Below are 18,057 nucleotides of genomic sequence, written 5' to 3' on the forward strand. Positions count from 1 at the left end.
ACGAATCGATCACACCGGCAACACACTTTTTTGCCCATATATGTGGGACTTAATCATGTGTCGTTTCTCTTAGCACGCTGCATGCAGTGTTTTAGCTCATGTGCCTCAAATCAGTCCATCAACAGGCTGTGACGTACACATGCAAACACCTGGGAAGGAAGGTGGCTACAAACAGCCTGGTGAAAAACATAATGTGTTGCTGTCTCATTTCACGTACATTTAAAAAGCATCTGACCGTTCGCCACATCCGCAGCATAATCGCGCGAGCGTGCGCATGCGTGTTTGTGTGCTTGTGTAAACCTTTGTCCCCGTGGAGTACTGAAAGGATTAAGACTCTGGCAAAGGACTTTATAATTGCTTCAGCAAATCCCGTAGTGAGTTATTGCTCCTTTGTCTTGCTGCGTTTGAAGTTCTTTCTGAAGGAACATGCCGTTCCAAAGTTTATGGATGGCTTTTGCATCCAAGCAAACAGAGGTGGGAAACCCCCCCCTCGGAACCATACATCCTGGGTACCGAACCATTCAGAAGCAGCAATGTAAATACAGCAGAAGCAAATCTTAGGCAGCGTGTCTGGCATTTATGCTTTACCTTTTACATATGTTGGGTGTTTGGAGACCATTTCATTAGTCACTGGATGGAGGAAGCACAGTAATGGCTAACACATGAGCTTCCCTTAGAATTCTCTGTGAAAAAGGCCAAAGTCGTTTCTTTGCACATATTTTAAAAAATGTTTTAGTTTGATCAGGTTCTCACTAATTTGCGCCCTGCCCTATGTAGAGATGGCAAAGGAGGCTTTTGCATTCCAAGTCCTGGTGGGGAATTGGTGGAGTGGGGTGGCTGAGGTACAGTGCACACTTGTCATTAATATCAAATGTATGTCCACACATTATTTTTTATTATGAGAATATAATCTTTGCATACGAAAAGGCAAGAGATAAGTCATTACACTGGCAGGTATGTAGACTTTGCAATATAAATAAAGCCATATTGTAACAAGTAAGTAAAACAATTTCAAGGAGACTTATCAGAGTCCAGTAAAGAGCCCTTCCTAGAAAAGAGCAATGTCGGGTAAGAATCACACTTTTACAATCTGGGCTGAAAGGTTTCAAGAGACCCCGGGAGACCAGTTGTGTGGATTTTGGGCAGTATTTGGCAGGGTAGAAACACTGTCTGCGAAAGTGCCATGAGTCCTACAGAAGAACCTTGATGAGGAGGAGGGAACCCAGGGAGTAAGAAATAAGCACAGAAAGGACTGACCCTTTGCACCGGAGAGTGAGGAGAGCAATACCCTTGGTCTGATATAGCAGTTCTGTGTAGCTCCGGTTTTCTGGCCCCAAACTGGGCCAGGGATCACACCTTTCCTGCCCCAGGCCAAGGACAGTCCCCATGGTAAAAACACCCAGAACAGGCACTGCATGTGTCAAATATATTTGCCCTTTACAGGAGATTGGCTACACCCTGAGTTTACTACCTTATTTTAATTGGACAGACACCAGAGTGGATTTTTTAGGGATCCCATCGGGGACTGCTTTTAATTTATGATAACACTACTTTTTTAAATAAACATTCCTATCCCCTAAGTTAATGGTTCCCTTCTAAAGTTCCCCTGGCATGAGTTTGTTCTAAAAAACGACCAGAGGATGGCCTTCTTGGGTGGTCCCACCGCCTAGACAGCCTCAAGCAAGCCACCAATTCTATCATTACCTCACAGCAAGGTACATCCCCTCTAATGCATTTCACATAATCACATAATCCTAAACCTACATAACATTTCCCCCTCCCAATTTTCCCCCTACATAACATGTAACCTATGTAACATTTACTATACACTTAAATATATACATATATACACACTCACAAACAGTGACATACAACATATGAGGGTCACTGCTGCCGTCATCCACCCCTTTCACAGCACCTTACAGGGCTGTCCTGGCGGCTCGTCCCTGGGCTTCTGCTCCTTGATGATGGTAGGGTTATTCTGCCACCATGTGGGGCCAACCAATCTCGCCACACATGGCCTGCACTCTGCAAATGTCTCAGGGTGGCCCCTGCCCCGATGACGGTCCATCCATTCGCACTGCCTCTGCATATTTGTTTCTTTGGGGGGGTGGCAGTCACTCACCGCTGCTCTGCAGCCAAGCTCTCTCTCTGCAGTGGCCCGTTCCCTGGGGAGCCACCCATGTCAGTGCTGCATGGCACTATGTTAAACTTTCAGACAGCGATCTCATTTTGTCTGGCAAACGCGGCTAAGGCCCACCCCGACTAGAAAAGGGGCCAGCCATCAAGCGGCATGTGATCAAGTTTGCCCGATTCGGGCTTCCGTCCACACTCTGCCTTAAGTGGCTAGCTCTTCTTGCTTCGACCAAGGCAGCACATTCAATCTGGCCTCCTGGTAGGCTGACAGCCACCATGGCTCCGTGGGTTGCCAGGCTGTTCCAGTCACGTAGTTCAGGCCCACAGTAAGTTGTCTTTAGGTCTGGGGTGCTGCAAGAGACCATGCAGGCCCCCGATGCAGTTTTTTTCTCTCTCCCTGCTATTCTTTCCTTTTTCCAGTTTCTTCTGCTCTCTCTCATCCAACGTTTTTTTCCCTTTCTCTTTCAACGGTTTCTTTTCTTCTTCTGGAATTCTCCAATGTACAATCCATTCTTAGGGCAGTTCATTTTGGCAATTTCCAATGGTGAACATTGTGCACATAGTGTGGCGGCCTCCTTAGTTCTGATGACATACCAGTGCAGGAAGGACCCCAAGACCCTTGAGAAGAATGATTATTGAAGAGTCTGTGATCTCCAGGTCAATAACCAGAGCCAGAGGAGATGAAAGATGAAGAAACTTCAGTCAGCGGTAGTCATTGATGTAGGGTTCCCTCAGGCACAGGATTCGGGTTCTCAGGATGGAGCCAGCTTAAGAAGACACCAAGGAATAACTAATATTGAATACAAGGTTGGGATGTCACACTGGAGAGGAGCCAGCCATGGAAACAGGACCAGAAGGCAAGTTAAGCAACGTGGATGCCGGATCAAATGCAGTGCGAGCCTCTGGATATTTGCATATGGGGTAGCTGCAACCAGGATGCAGTGTCTCTGGCAGGTTCGGCAGAGAGTCTTCAGTGACATGGCAGTGAATGGGCTCCTGCTTCTTTATCTGGCTATCTAGGCAAGATCAGGAGCTTAAGGGAGATGGGACCTTGTATCAGGAGCTATGATCCATAGTCTCCACAAGATCAGGGGAAGGAGCATCAAAGTCAGTTCTTTCTGGTTTTCTGAAGAGCAGAGTTTTGCCACCCGATTGGGTGGTCTGTCAAAAGATGTTTGTGCAGAGCTTCGCTACTTCCTCGAACAGCAGGCCTACCAGGAATGCAGGTCCATAGTACCAGCAGTAGACAAGGTGTTCACACCCTTCGGAGGCAGGGTGTGAACACAGCACCCAATCACAAACCAAGCATAATTCAAACAGAGGGGTGGTCCGCCAACGATTAACATTTCTGTGAACACACCCACCAATCGGGAAGGGCTGTCACACAAAGGAATGAATCCACACTATCTCAGACAGGCATCTGCATATGCCAGTCAAAACTATTTCCAAGTGGGCTACAGTCCCCAATCCTGGGATACAGTCATCCAGTGGCCAAATATGGCCTCCTCCTCCCATATACACAAGGAGGGGCAAGGGAATTGTCATTTAAGGCCCTCATGTCTTCAAGGCAAACAAAGACAATCTCCAATTTGCAAAATGAAGGAGAGGTAAAAAGGACCTAGCAGGGTAAAATGTATTCCACTGCATGGAACCATTTCACACAGGCAAAAAAGCCACCACCAGCCTAGCCACATGACTAAACGAGAAGGGGTACCTTCTCTGGGACTCTATGGGCAACCCCTGCCTTAGGAGCCATAAGGAATCTTAAGGCAGAGAACATATAAACAGAGCCACACTCTGCCATATTTTGAATTAAGCCTGGCTGGGAGGAACAATAAAGTTCAAAACCCCAAACAGCCTGTAAAAAGTTGCCTACCTCATCGGGTAAAAAGTGGGGTTTCCACCTAACACCAACTCCTGTTACTAGAGAGGAATTGATCATGAAATCTATCTAGAAATAATCCAGAGAAAAGATTCTGTGAATACTTTTATTGATCATTTAATCTATTGTGTAGTTGTCCTTCCTAGTGTAAACATCATAACCGATAATAATGATTGGCCACGCCTGCAGCTCAGGAAGTCTTCGTTCTATTAAAGACAAGGAGACTCGCACTATTCTATACTTTCTTTATTGCTGCCATATCAGCTTTTCAACACATCAACTTTAAAACTGAACATTTTAGCTTTTTTCTCATACTCTGAAAAGAATACAAATATGGGAGGTTTAAAGTTCACAAGAAAATCAGTGTTCCTTACAAGAACTACGACCCACATGATCCCCTGGTGTCTAGTAGTCCTGACCGTGCCTCCTCCACTTATCAGAGTCCAGGCTAGAGCAAATGAACCCCTTATACCAGGTCTTTTCCTCTTTCTTTTGATTTCCATGTCCTTGCACTGAACTTGAACTGTCCTTTGGATGACCGACAATCCTTGCAGACAGAACTGGCAGCCGTGCCTCTGAAACTGTAACCGCTTGGTCCCAACTGAACAAGGTGTAATCATACCTTTTCTTCCCCCATCATAGTTTGCCTTCAGGCTGCCCTCTGATCATCTCCTGCGAGAGATGGAGAGGAACTCACGGGGGTGGGTATAAGACAAATTTGAACATTAAATACATCACATGTAAGTTCCAGATTTGTCATTTTCTGGGTGGGATATAATGCTTGCCTCCTTGTCTTTAATAGAATGAAGACTTCCTGAGCTGTAAGCATGGGCAATCTTTATTCTTTGACAAGACAGACTTGCATTATGCTTGTTCAAAGCTTGCTACCACCCTATTCGGTATATTTGATACAGGATTGAAATAGAATGTTTTAAAAGTCGACTCAGAGGACCAGTCTGCTGACTTCATAATGTCTTGAATCGACACTCCTGCAGTAAAGGCACTAGAGGCCATCGCGCCCCTAGCAGAATGCGCGCCAAACATGGACAAGTATTTCCCTGCCCACTGCATAATCCATCTCACCCATCTAGCGAACGCCGCTGCTGCTACTGCATGATAGGGTTTTCTACTCACTATAAGCAACTGGGTAACTCCTTGCGGCCTAAACTGTGCTGTTGCGTCCTCATAATCCTTAATTCACTGCGCTACGCACAACTTCTTGTTCTCAGTAAAGAACGGATGTGAAATCACTTGAGAATCTGTCTTAGTTTGTTTAACGATGGTAAATGCTACGCCCTCTAGTTAAAAGATTTTTCTATCTATTTCCAGCGCCTTTACGTCAGACACTCATCGGCATGCTGTAAGACATAACAACATTGCCAGTTTGCCTGATAACTGCGAACAGGAAAGCTCCTCGTCCCCTAACCACTCCAGGAAAAGCCGAAAGACTTCCCTGACATCCCATAACACTGTGTATTTTCGTTCCGGTGGCCTTCTCATCTTCATGCCTCTCAGTATTCGCAGGCTATCGCTACTCTGAGCTCCTTCTTTATTGCCCTTACTTTGTGCATCGGGAGCTTGAGAATTGACCGTGGGGTACCGAATTCCCTATTACCTTGTCATGTTCCGATCAAATTGCCGATTTGTATACTCCTACTGTTCTAAAAGTACAGCCTTCTTGAAATCTAGAGGCCAGGAAGTTCAGGACCTGTACTACGGGGGCTGAAACAGGATCCAAACTACGTTCTGAACACCATTGAGCCCAACCATTCCATGCAGCGCTATAGCTCCTAATGGTGGAAGGCGCCCAGGAATCTCTGATGCAGTCTGCAGCGATTTGCGGAATTCCTGGCAACTCCCATCGTCTCCTGAAACCCTGCAGGCTATGAAACCCTGCAGGCTATGAAGTGCAGCGTGCCTGTTATCAACGAATGTGGCTGACCGGACGGCCCAAGTAGAAGATCCGGCCGATGAGGATACAGGATTGAAATAGAATGTTTTAAAAGTCGACTCAGAGGACCAGTCTGCTGACTTCATAATGTCTTGAATCGACACTCCTGCAGTAAAGGCACTAGAGGCCATATTCAGAAAATCCAAAGAAAGTTCCATCGCTACTGGAAACCAGGTCTGGGACCTCCAGAAGGGTAAAACCATCACGACTTCCGCACGTTCTCTGCGAATTTTCGCTAGCGCTCTTGTGATCATAATGAATGGTGGGAAGGCATAATGGAGCGCTCCGCTCCAAGGTTGCAGAAAGGCCTCTGTGCCAGCTGCATCCGGGTCTATCCTCCAACTGAAGTACCTCTGTGTCTGGGCCTTTAGTCTGTACGCAAATACATCTATGTCCAGGGGGACCCCATAGCTCGTGTAATCCTTGGAACACCTATGGGTGCAGCTTCCAATCGCTGGAGTCTACAAGATAGCATGAGTTCCGGTCTGCTACCTCGTTGGGTGTCCCCGGAAGGTACTCTACTGTCACTGCAATCTGATTCTGGAGGCAATAATGCCAGAAATCTTTCGCCAGCTCCGCCAGCATTTTGGACTTCGTCACACCTAGATGGTTTATATAACGCACTGCCGAGATGTTGTTCATCTTGAGCAGCACGCAACATCTGACTCTGTCTTTCGTGAAGTCGTGCACTGCGAAGGAACCAACCAACAGTTTGAAACAGTTTATGTGCTGTTGCAACTCTTCTCCTGACCATTTCCCTCCTGTTTGTATGTGCTCGCACCTGGCACCCCAACCTTATCTGCTTGGGTCTGGAACGTCCCCGAATATCCTTGTTCTGCAGCCATCAATGCAGCTCTGAGAGGGCCTTGTGGTCTAGGGTCACTAGTTGGTGATAACCTACACCTACCAGCAGATGCTTGATCTTGAGCCGTTGAAGCGCTTGATAGTGGAGCGGGCCTGGAAATATCACTTGAATAGATGCTGCTAGATGACCCACTACTCTAGTGAGACGCTGCAGTGAAATGACTCTTTGGTAGTATCTATAGTGAAACCTAGGAATTCTAGCCTTTGGACCGGTACCAGCTGGGACCTGTCTAAGTTCACTAAGAAGCCGAGCGAGGACAGGAGTGTGAAAATCTATTGCACGTGCTTGGCAAGCGTTGCTCTGTCTGGCCCTAGCACTAGAATATCGTCTAGGTATATAATAATGTGTTTCCCCTTTCTCTTATGGCTGCTAATACGGGCTTCATCAGCTTGGTGAAAGCGCAAGGCGCAGACGCTAGGCCAAACAGAAGACATGTGAAGCGCCATATCTCGTCGTTCCATCAGAAGCGCAGATACTTCTGAAATGCTGGCGCTTTCAGAACTGTAAGGTAAGCGTCCTTGAGATCCAGGGTCGCCAGCCAGTCTCCTGTACGCAGTAGGTCTCGGGGCAGATGGAGGCCCTCCATCTTGAAATGATTGCACACAAGCCATTCATTCAGGCTCTTCAAGTTTATGACCGTTCTTATCTTGTCCCCCCTGTGAACTAGGAACATGTTGATGACGAAACCGGGTCCTCCCTGGAAATCTTGCTCTAATGTGTTCTTTTCTACCAATTTCCGCAGCTCGCTGTGCAATACATTTGCTTCTTATCGCGACATGTGTATGGGGTGAGGCTCTGCTCTTTGAACGGGATCCCCCACCAAATCTAGTTGCAGTCCTACTAGTGCTTGGAGCACCCATGCATTGCGCTCCAAAACTTGCCACTCGCTTAAAAATGGGAGGGTCCTCCCCCTACTCTCATGCCGTTGTACTTGCCACCTGCAGTGCTGTGTTGTCGATAGGACCCTCTACTTCTGCTACCTCTGGGAAACCTGAATCTGGTCAGGAAGAAGGTGTCCTGTTGCTTCCCTTCCCAGTATTGCGTGCCCCCTGGGGTCTGCGCTGAAAGTTAAACCAACGGGATGCACAACCCCTGTGGCGTCCGGTACCAGAAAAAACTCTACCTGGAAAGATCTTCCTTATCGAACTTTGGGCTTTTTCTATTGCTGAGTATGTGCCCACAAACTGCGACATTTCTTTTGCGAATGCTTCGCCAAATAACAGGCCCTTAGTGCTCCCACCTGCTTCGTATGAGGCTAGGTTGCTTAATTTACTGCCACCTACATTAGAGTGTAATACGCTATATGCCGTTTACTTATCTTTTGAAGGGCAGCAAAAAGAAAGAGGAAAGGACCTGGTGTAAGGGGTTCTTATGTTCTAGCCTGGACTCTGATAGGTGGAGGAGGAAAGGTAAGGACTACTAGACACCAGGGGATCATGGGGGTTGTAGTTCTTGTAAGGAACACTGATTTTCTTGTGAACTTTAAACCTCCCGGATTTGTATTTTTTTCAAGAGTATGAGAAAAAAGCTCAAATGTTCAATTTTAAAGTTCATGTGTTGAAAAGCTGATATGGCAGCAATAAAGAAAGTATAGAATAGTGCGAGTCTCCTGTCTTGTCATGGAATCAGAAGAGTACAAATCTCATGGAGACGCAGATATGTATGAGCTACAATAGTTTCATATAGTCTTTCATCTCACCTGTCTCTTCAGTATGTTGGTGTTCCTGCGTTTGATATAATGTCAACAGGTGCCCCCTGTGAAACTATTGTAGCTCATACATATCTGCATTGCCATGAGTTTGGATTATTGGTTTGATGTTTACACTAGGAAGGACAACTACACAATAGAATAAATTATTAATCTTAACGACTCTGTAATTCCGAAGAAACCGGAAACCAAAATGACCAGCTTTATATGTTGTAAAAAATAAGTTGCTACACTGTATATAACTAGAGAGATGTACTCCAATTCACAATCTTTTCTCTGGATTATTTCTAGATTGGGGATTTCTAGATTAGGGGAGAAAGAATAGCTCAGGGCCAACGGGCGTTTGTCTTGGAAACAAGACAACACGGTGCAAAACAGGCTCGAATCCCGATCTCGCGCTTAGAAACCACTCGCTGGTATTAAGCGCATTATAAATGAACAATAAAATATAAAATTTCGATTTTATTAACGTATCCCCTGATGAAGAATTTCTCTCGAAACGCGTTGGGCCAGAATTATTTTGAAAATTACAAATATTTTCTTTGCACAAATCAACATTAGTGAATGTATCATTAAGAGTCTCTGCACAAAATATTTGAACGCTGTTTTGTATTATTCTAAGTCAGGCAGAAATGTGTATGTAAAATGTATATAATCATAAACATGAAGTAGCTTGGCGTCTTGCCTTAGATAGAGTGCAGGGGACGGGCGTTCTGCATTTCAGGAACTCGCCAAACCACATATTTATTAGTTGCCCATGTGCCAGGGCAGTGCCTTCTCCCCGCACCTGGATCAATTATTAAAACTCCTAGAGTTTATAAGGTCAATCGAACTATCTTACATCATCACATTTGTCCGGAGTGCAGTATAATCAGTACTATAGAGGGATTGTACATATTTATGGGTGGTACTGGTGACCTAGATGTTGTTGCTGTGTTTAGTCCCAGTAGCACAAGCTGCATTGGACACATGTTTGGTTCGAATCTGGAATGACCCGGAATATGTTTCTCGACCCGTTTCCCATTGCATTGGTATAGCAGGTTTCAGGAAAACGTTTTAAAGGTGAGAAAACCTATATGAAGCCCAACTTGAAGTCAACAGTGAGTGCTTGCCGCGTGAATGGGTGCTGTTGTTACTAAGGGTGCGTTTGAAGGCTACCAGGTATTCACAGCAACAATGCCGATGCCTTATCTCTCCAAGATGCAGGTGTTCAATGCCACCTAAGATAGGTCTCCATTTTAAAAGTACATTTGGAAGCTTGGCTCCAAGTCCTCTGTAATGTGATAATATCCCAGACAATGGAGGATTTTGAATCTCTTACCTTTCCTTTCAACGCATGGGACGTCCCTCTTTTCCCTACAGACATCTGAGTTTCGTTAGACAATTGCAATGGGAGGGCGAGGCCCTGAGATTAGTGCTCATGCGTGCGGCTTTGCAATTATTTATTAACGAGGAGTGTAACGGGCTCTGAAACAGTGGCATTTTGAATTCTGCTCATTGGGACACCCCACAACACATTGGTCCTGATTTCGAGAGTGCAGAGAATGATGGGACCACACGAAGGTCAAGGTTTGCCATTGCGTGACATGCATCTATCTGTATGTGAGTGCCAGCCCCTTGAATGATGGAAAGTCATTCAACCCGATGGGGACCCCTGCGCACCTGCCGCCCCCATCGACAGCCTTGTAGGTAGGAGTGTACACACATTTGGCTTTTATAGGTGCTTGGATACAGGGCGGTCCAGCCAAAGAGTTTTAGTCTGGCTTAGCTGAATCCAAGCCCTATACATAAAGCTGGCACCTGACAGTGACAGTGATGCAGCTGCAGTCATTCTAGTTAAGAAATCGTATTTTAAAAATTGAAATTAAAGTGTTGCATGCTGATTGCCTCTGTTCCTTTATGCTTTAACCACATGACGTGTACCAATAAGTAACATGGGAACAAAAAATAGCTAAAAATTGCATTTATGATTTTCATGAAGTACGGCTGTGAAGGTTTGAATACGCCGTTTGGCGCGCTTCTGGTGTGCTTCTGGTGTGTCTGCCTTGATAATAGGTGTATATGATTGCCCAGGTAAGTGGTGTTTGGTGGCTGGAGCTGTGGAGCATGAAGGACCCAGACTTGTCAGTCCCTCTTTGATCAGAACATGTTTACTGCGCACTGCAGGCATATATTTGCAGCGGGACTGAACGGGTTGGACTACACCCCCAGTGAAACCTCCAACACTCTAGTATGAATTACATCGTTGTTTGATAAGCTAAATACCACACATTTTTCAGTAAATTCTAAATATCGACAGTATTTAATAGTGACAAGTGTAGGGAGTGCATAGCCTACCAAAGATCAACACTACTTTTCATTCCTGCAGAAGCGTGCTTATTTGCATTCGAACTTTAGACTGCGTGCCACGTCACAATTATAGAATATTTCCAGAGCAAGAAGGCGGCCAAGTGTAGAAGCAAAACACTTCCCTTCAGATGTTGCCTGCCAAGTTGGCGCGGTGCTCGTCAGCAGACTGAGTGCTCTTCCGCAGCAAGAGGCTGTAACAAGCCCCCCAGGAGGCGCCCTCTTCACCGTGAGCAGTCACCACTCCAAATCACTCGCATCGGATGCCACCGCCATGTGCCAGCGCTTAACCAGATGAGACGTCCCAGCTACGCAGCGTCTTGCGCGTGACAGCTGCCTCTTAGAATCACAAAAGAGTTAGGAAAAGTAGTCAATGCGCTTAGCCTTTCACTGCACAATGCAGCTAATAACTTTAATATAAATAACAGCAGGCATGCCTGCCAACTTTGGATTGTCACTACCGGAGCACAGCAAACAGCTTGATTTTCGCTACAGGGCAGAAATGCCCACACCGGAACAAGCAAGCGAGCCGTATTCACCCCAGTTCCAAACACCACATTATATAGCATATATAAGGAATTAGAGAAAAGCCATAGAATTAACAGGCAGTTTTAAAGCATTCTGCTTTAGGGTTCCCTACGTCTACCAGAGCCAGCAAACAGCTTTGGCCTGTCCCCAACTCGCCCCTCAATCAAGGCTGAGGTGGTGATGAGGAGGGCCTTTCCACTTTCAAGTAAGCAAGGCTTGCTAATTTTCCTAGATGCTTACCAGCACTTCACCATGTCTGCGCCCAGCAGGAGAGGAGCCAGAAGCCTCCCAGCCCTGAAACGTACCTATTTGAGTAAACCCATGCCAACCTGTTAATTCTGTTATTTCCATGACTTCCACTCTTCCTTGTCGACTTTCTCTTTTGTGCCTTTCATGTATTGTTGGCTTTGTCTTGGGCGCGGTCTAAATAAAATAAATAAATAAATTTAGAAGAGCAGGTCATTGCTCCAGATGTTCTTTCTTTGTCTATGGTTGCAGAATCTACACGGGGCCAAGGAACACTCCTTCGCCCCCGCTGCTAAAGGAGAAAAAGACGCTAAATTCCCCCTTTGCCTCCATGTACTCTGGGTTTAAGGGGATGAGAAAATGACAGCGTAATGTAGCGTTCTAGTCACTGAAAAGCGATTAGATTTCTTTGTACTGAATTGTTCAGCATGCAGCAAGGAGCACTGATGTTGCTGTGGATCCAAGCATAATAAAAATGTATCATAACTCGAGTCAGATCTTAATGCTACACTTTTATATTAACTATACATCCCCATCCACCTCTGTCTCCTTAGCTGCCTATTATGTTGCTGGAATTCTGTCTGGGCGTTTTACAGGTGACAGCTACTCTTGGTCAGTTGTGGCCTGATGTTTCACTAATACACTGGATAAATTGCATTGTGTCCGGATGGGTGTCTTCGTAGCGGTTCCATGTGATAATTCCGCTGCAAAAATATTGCGATACAAAAATATCGCCATATTTTTGTGGCGCAATTCACAATGGACCCTGCGGGGGACACCCCCGCAAACCCCCGCATCAATTTTTAATGTGCGGGGGACACCCCCTCAACCCCTGCTCCCACATAATATCCCCAATAAAAATATCGCCTATGGTGAACCAAACGGCCATATTTATGGCAATATTTTTGTTGGGGATATTATTACCTGATAACTTCGAAGCATTGATGATGACTGAACCAACTATTAGGACTGCGCTGGGCAAGGAGTCGCTTCTCAATCCTCTGATAAGTGCTTTAGAGCTCCGAAGGATTTGATTATTTCTTCATGAGAGGCAGTGGTTGTGCTGTACCTCCGTTGCACTTTAAATAAGATAGATCAATCGAAGGAAGTATTGCAGTGTTGATGTTTGGAGTCCATATCACGCTAGATTATACTGCCATACTGTCATTTTGAGAGGGTCTCTCTATTCAAGGCCCAGTGTTGTGTTGCTGATGGCAGGGTTGCGTAAGTCTTGGAGGACAGAGGGCAAGGATAGGTGGGATATGGAGGATTGATCGCTAATTTGCTCCATATCCGCTGCATCATGACAAAGTGCCGAACTGCCCAAGAAGGCCCAATCGGCACATGATAAGACTTCATCGACGATAGAGCTGGTGGCAGCTGCTCTCACGACTGCTAAGGGGGCTGACCCTGTGAAGGTAGCCCCCCCCCTGCCCAGCGCAGAAGGTATCCCTGCCCCAGGGGTGAAACCGCTGCAGTGACTTTTGCAAAGTCTGCTGGCACGCTGGAAAAGGGAAAACCATCTCAGAACCCAGTTCCAGCCCTTCACGGGGAAAGGGAGGGAGCAAGGAGGCCCCGGAACAGCCCTCCCAGGTGGTGGCCAAAGCCATGCAGGTCTCATCCAAGGATGACAAGGACCTTGAGTCCTTACACACTGTCCACGAGGATGTGGAAGAGGACGACGACGGAGCAGGTCCTAGTGTTCCCGATTCTGCCGGCTCAGCCGTGGGATGTGTTTCTGGACTGCCTGTCTACCCTCAAAAACCTCAGATGCCACAGGGTCTGGTTCCAATGGTCCCCCAGGGCCCCGATCAGCTGCCAGCCAAGAAGAGGAAGCAGCATCCGATGCCCCCATTTCAGCCTCCACATCCGCGTCGGGCCCTCTCTCCCCCAGCGGACCCAGACACAGGGACGGATACGTCCACAACAACGACGGATGGCGACGAGGATATCGTTGCAGCAGGCGGCGGGTCCCTGCAACCTATGGCGTCCCCACCGGATGAGGTGGAGTAGTTCCATTCCATGATTGCCAGAGCCTCCAAGCTATTCCAGCTTGTGCCCGAAGAAACAAGGAAGAGGGGTTTCTTGTACAAGAGGCGCGAGGCAAGAGGAAGATGATCATGGCGGTGCACCTTCTGGACGATGTGTCGGAGGAGGGCCTGGCCCTCATGAAGAACCCTTGCACTACTCCTGCCAAACGGGATATGCTGGAGAAGGGGTACCGGGTGCCGGAATACGCACCCAAGGGCCTGAGATCACAACCATTGCCGGATTCTGTGGTATCAACGGCTGTGAGGAAACGGTCAGCTAACCCATCCTCGTTTTGCGGTCCCTCCGGACAGCGATGGGAAGATGACAGACACCATGGGAAGGAAGGTGATTCACACCGCACCGTCCACCATCAAGGCGGCCAACGCACAGGCGATCCTAGCCAGATATGACAGGGGGCTGTAGTACAAGCTAGGTCCGATTTTGGAGTTCCTAGACGACAATAAGAAGATGGAGGCAATCACGCTCTGCCAGGAAGGGGAGGTAGCGTCTGATCACGCCATCAGTGTGGCGTTGGAAGTCACTGACACAGGGTTCCGGCAGATGGGGAACAGTGTCTGCCTTTGTCGCCAAGACTGGATGAAGGCCACAAATTTCCGCCAGGAGGTTTCAATGCAAAGGTGCTGGACGTGCCCTTCGGAGACAACCTATTTGGGAAGCTCGTCGACGAGTCTGTACAGGCCATCAAGGAGGATACAGAGACGGCCCGTTCCCGGGGCACCCTCCAGGAGCACTGCTCTTCTTTTCGCTCATCCAAAGGAAGTCGAGCAGGTCCTCCAAAGGTTTCTCCTCATCATCAGCCTTCTAGATCCTCGACTCAGGAAGCCTACAAAGGCCATTCTCAGGCCTACGGTGGCTGAGGACAGCGTCTCCGTCGCCCACATGGCAGGACGCCAGTGCCGAAGCAAGCCTGAACCGACCAGACTATCGGGGGCCCACCCATGCACCCTGGTGGGAGGCCGGCTGACTAAGTTCGTCAGCGAGTGGAGAAAGATCACCACCGACAGATGGGTGCTGAACGCTCTTGCCCAAGGACATATCCTGGAGTTTCAGTGCAGGTGTCCGTGGATCCCTCCGGTAGCCAGTTAGGAGTAGCACATCCCTCAACTCCTGGAAGAGGTACGGCCCTATTGTGAAAAGGGATGATAGAGCTAGTTCCCAATCGACTTCGGGGCTCCAGAGTCTATTCCAGATGCTTTCTGGTCAGAAAGAAGACATGGGATGGAGGCATTTTCTAGACCTGCGATGTCTAAACAAATACCTCAAGTCCCACAAATTCAGGATGGTCACGTTGCAACACATGCTTGGCCAACTGGAAAAAGGAAACTGTCATGATTCCTGCCCCTCATGTCCCCAGCCTTCCAAGATGTCAGGCTGGAGCCAGGCCACGACCACCTACATGGCCCTCAAGGGCCTCTCCATCCCTCTAAAGACCCACTTGGAATCAGACTGGGCGCTTGTGGCACCAGACTCACTCACACCCATAGCATAACATTGGGGATTGGATTTATAGTGCATTGATGGGAACAAGATGGATGCCCCCACATATTTCGGTTCCCAGAACTGTATGTGCGGTGTAGTCATTTGGGTGTGGTTCAGCCCAGAGACACCTGGGATACCCAGAGACTATTTAAGACACACCCAGGCTGAGAAACATGCTTTGTTTTCTGCACCTGCAGCGTGACACTCGCCGTGTTCGGATCGGTCTCCAGTAGGCCTGCATCTTTCTTCTGCGCTCAGCTCCTGCAAGAACAAGACACCGTTGGGAACAGCCTTACCTTGCGGCGCTTCTGCCCATCATTCATAGCTCCTTCTGTTCTGCGGGCATCTTCGGCGGTCTCATTCCTATCCTGGCACGCCGCTTCCTAAGGAAAAGGGAAAAGAACAGAAAACAGGCATTAGTAAGCATTCTGCAAATCTTCGCTTATTTTTAAATACTGTACGAGCTTCAAACGCTTACCTGAATCCCAGCCGCTCTGGGGGAACTCTGTCTCCGGAACTTCTCATCCATCTGCAAGAGGGAAAAGACACTCCAGGTTAGCGTGGAAACATCTAGAGGCGCCACATACCGTGCTTACCCACCGTATTTGTTCTTCATAACCGGCATCCACGCTGAAAACTTTGCAGCACCTAAAAGACACAGAAAAATAACTCAGTTCAATGCAAATATGAAAGGGGTGCATCGCGCTCTCACTCACCTTCAGCGCTACTCATCTCAGCAGCATGCCGCCATCCCCGGACGCCGGCCATCCTCTAAGGAAGGAAAGGAACGAAGTTAGAGAACTGTTCAAAACTCTCATTATACTTACCTGTCGGACTCTTGCCAGTGAAATAACTAGGCAGCAACAAGCCCGTATCAATCAACGTGCCCCTTCGCTGAAAGCAGGACGGAGAGCATGCTATCCAAGAAAACAAGGTGAGCTGTGGATCAAAGGGAAGGGTTGGACCCCGGGGAAGAAGGGGTTCAAGCACACAGAGACAATAGGGAGTTAAACTCTACCAATCCTGTGTTTCAGGCCCAGTCTCCGGTCGAATAGCCTCCAGGGAAGGGTTCATGGTCGTAAGAAGTTAGAACAGGCTGAGTGACGTCCCCGTGGATACCAGGTGAGCGTTACAGAAACTTCTTGACGTTGCTGTACCTGGAGGACGCCTACTTCCATGTCCCCATTCACAGGAAACCCCAGAAGCTTCTATGCTTCGTAGTGCAGGCACAGCACAACCAGTTCAAGGCCCTACCTTTCGGCTTGAAGTCGGCCCCAGAGTGTTCACAAAGTGCCTGACACCAGTGGCGGCCCGTCTACACCTATAGGGCATACACGCATACCCATGCCTGGACGACTGGCTGATTCGCGCCCTCTTACAGGAGCTTGCCCCAGGACACACAGAGACTACTGTCAGGCTACTAACGAATCTGGGATTCTCCGTCAACTATCCCAAGTCCTGCCCGATGCCAGGATGCGCTGTACCTGAGCGCCAGGCTCAATAGTGTCTTGCCTGGCATCTACCTCAGAGAGGATAGAAGCCATTTTGGGAAAGGTGCAGCGGCTGTCGTCGAAGAGGACGGTCTTGGTACAAGCAATCAAGTCGTTGCTGGGCATGATGTTGTCCTGCATCTACCTCGTCTGGCTCTGCAGGTTGCAGATGCGGCCCCTGCAGGAATTCCTGGACGCCAGCTGGATACAGGTGTCGCGAAGCTTCACACACAAGCTTTCGCTCAATGATGATTTCCGGCGAGTGATAATATGGTGGGGCGTTCGTTCCAACATCGCCCAAGGAAAAGATTCCAGAACCTGCCATACCAGGAGACGGTCACCACGGATGCCTCCCTAGAGGGATGGGGAGCGCACACCAGACTTCCGCACGCCAGAGGCCTGTGGTTGCCAGAGGAGAAGAATCCTTCATATCAACATCCTGGAGCAACCGGCAGTGTTCTGGGCCCTCAAGTGGTTCCTCCCATCCCTGAGAGGCAAGGTTCTTCACGGATAACATCAGCACCATGTTTTACATCAGGAAACAAGGGGGCACTCGATCCCCGGCGCACTCCAAGGAGGCACAGGACTTGTGGCGATGGGCCGTCAGACGGGGGCTGTTTCTCGTCCTTCTTCACCTGGTGGGAGTCAAGAACACCATTGCAGACTCCCTCAGCAGGGAACTGCACTCCTGCCACGAGTGGGAGCTTTGTCAGGATTAGGTGGACCCCAGTTCGCCGAGTGGGGCAGGCCCCACATTGATCTGTTTGTGATAGCAAAAACCTCCAAGAGCAAGAAGTTTGCCAGCAGCTTCCACCAACCGAGGAGCCTGGGGGACGAGTTCTCCTTTCCGTGGCAAGGACTGTTCCTGTACGCGTTCCCTCCATTCCCTCTCCTGCTACGAGTCATCAACACACTCAGACGGTGTCCGTGCAAGATGATACTCATCGCCCCGGCGTGGCTGAGGCAAATTTGGTATCCAGACCTTCTCAGTCTCAGCATCGCCCCCGGTCAAGCTGCTGGTAGTTCCGGATATGCTCACCAGAGAAGGAGGCGCAATCCTGCATCATGACCCAGGATTGCTGAAACTATGGGCTTGGCTTCTTCAGCCTAGAGTTTGGTGAATACGAGTTGCCTGCGGACTGCAGGGAGGTCCTCGCCAAGGCCAGGGCGTCGTTGACTTTGAAGTGCTATGGTCACAAGTGGAAGCGTTTCGATACGTGTTGCCGGTCACAGAAGATCTTCACTGTGGTCTCACTGACTCGTCAAGCAGTTCCTCAAAGGACTTTTTTGATCTTTCCTGCCGGTGAAGGCTCCTGTCCCGGCGTGGGAACTCAACGTGGTGCTGACGAGGCTCATGGGGGGCCCCCTTTGAGC

General features: G+C 48.4%; 1 protein-coding gene across 5 annotated transcripts in view; it reads left to right on the plus strand.

Moving 5' to 3' along the window:
• The window catches only part of MAST4 (microtubule associated serine/threonine kinase family member 4), a 2,307,007-nt gene that overhangs the window by 1,886,528 nt on the left and 402,422 nt on the right, over nt 1–18,057 (plus strand). The gene's annotated exons all lie outside the window — the stretch shown is intronic.

The sequence above is a fragment of the Ambystoma mexicanum genome, chromosome 6p (assembly GCF_040938575.1).
Source record: "Ambystoma mexicanum isolate Mex_15411 chromosome 6p, UKY_AmexF1_1, whole genome shotgun sequence".
NCBI lineage: Eukaryota > Metazoa > Chordata > Amphibia > Caudata > Ambystomatidae > Ambystoma > Ambystoma mexicanum.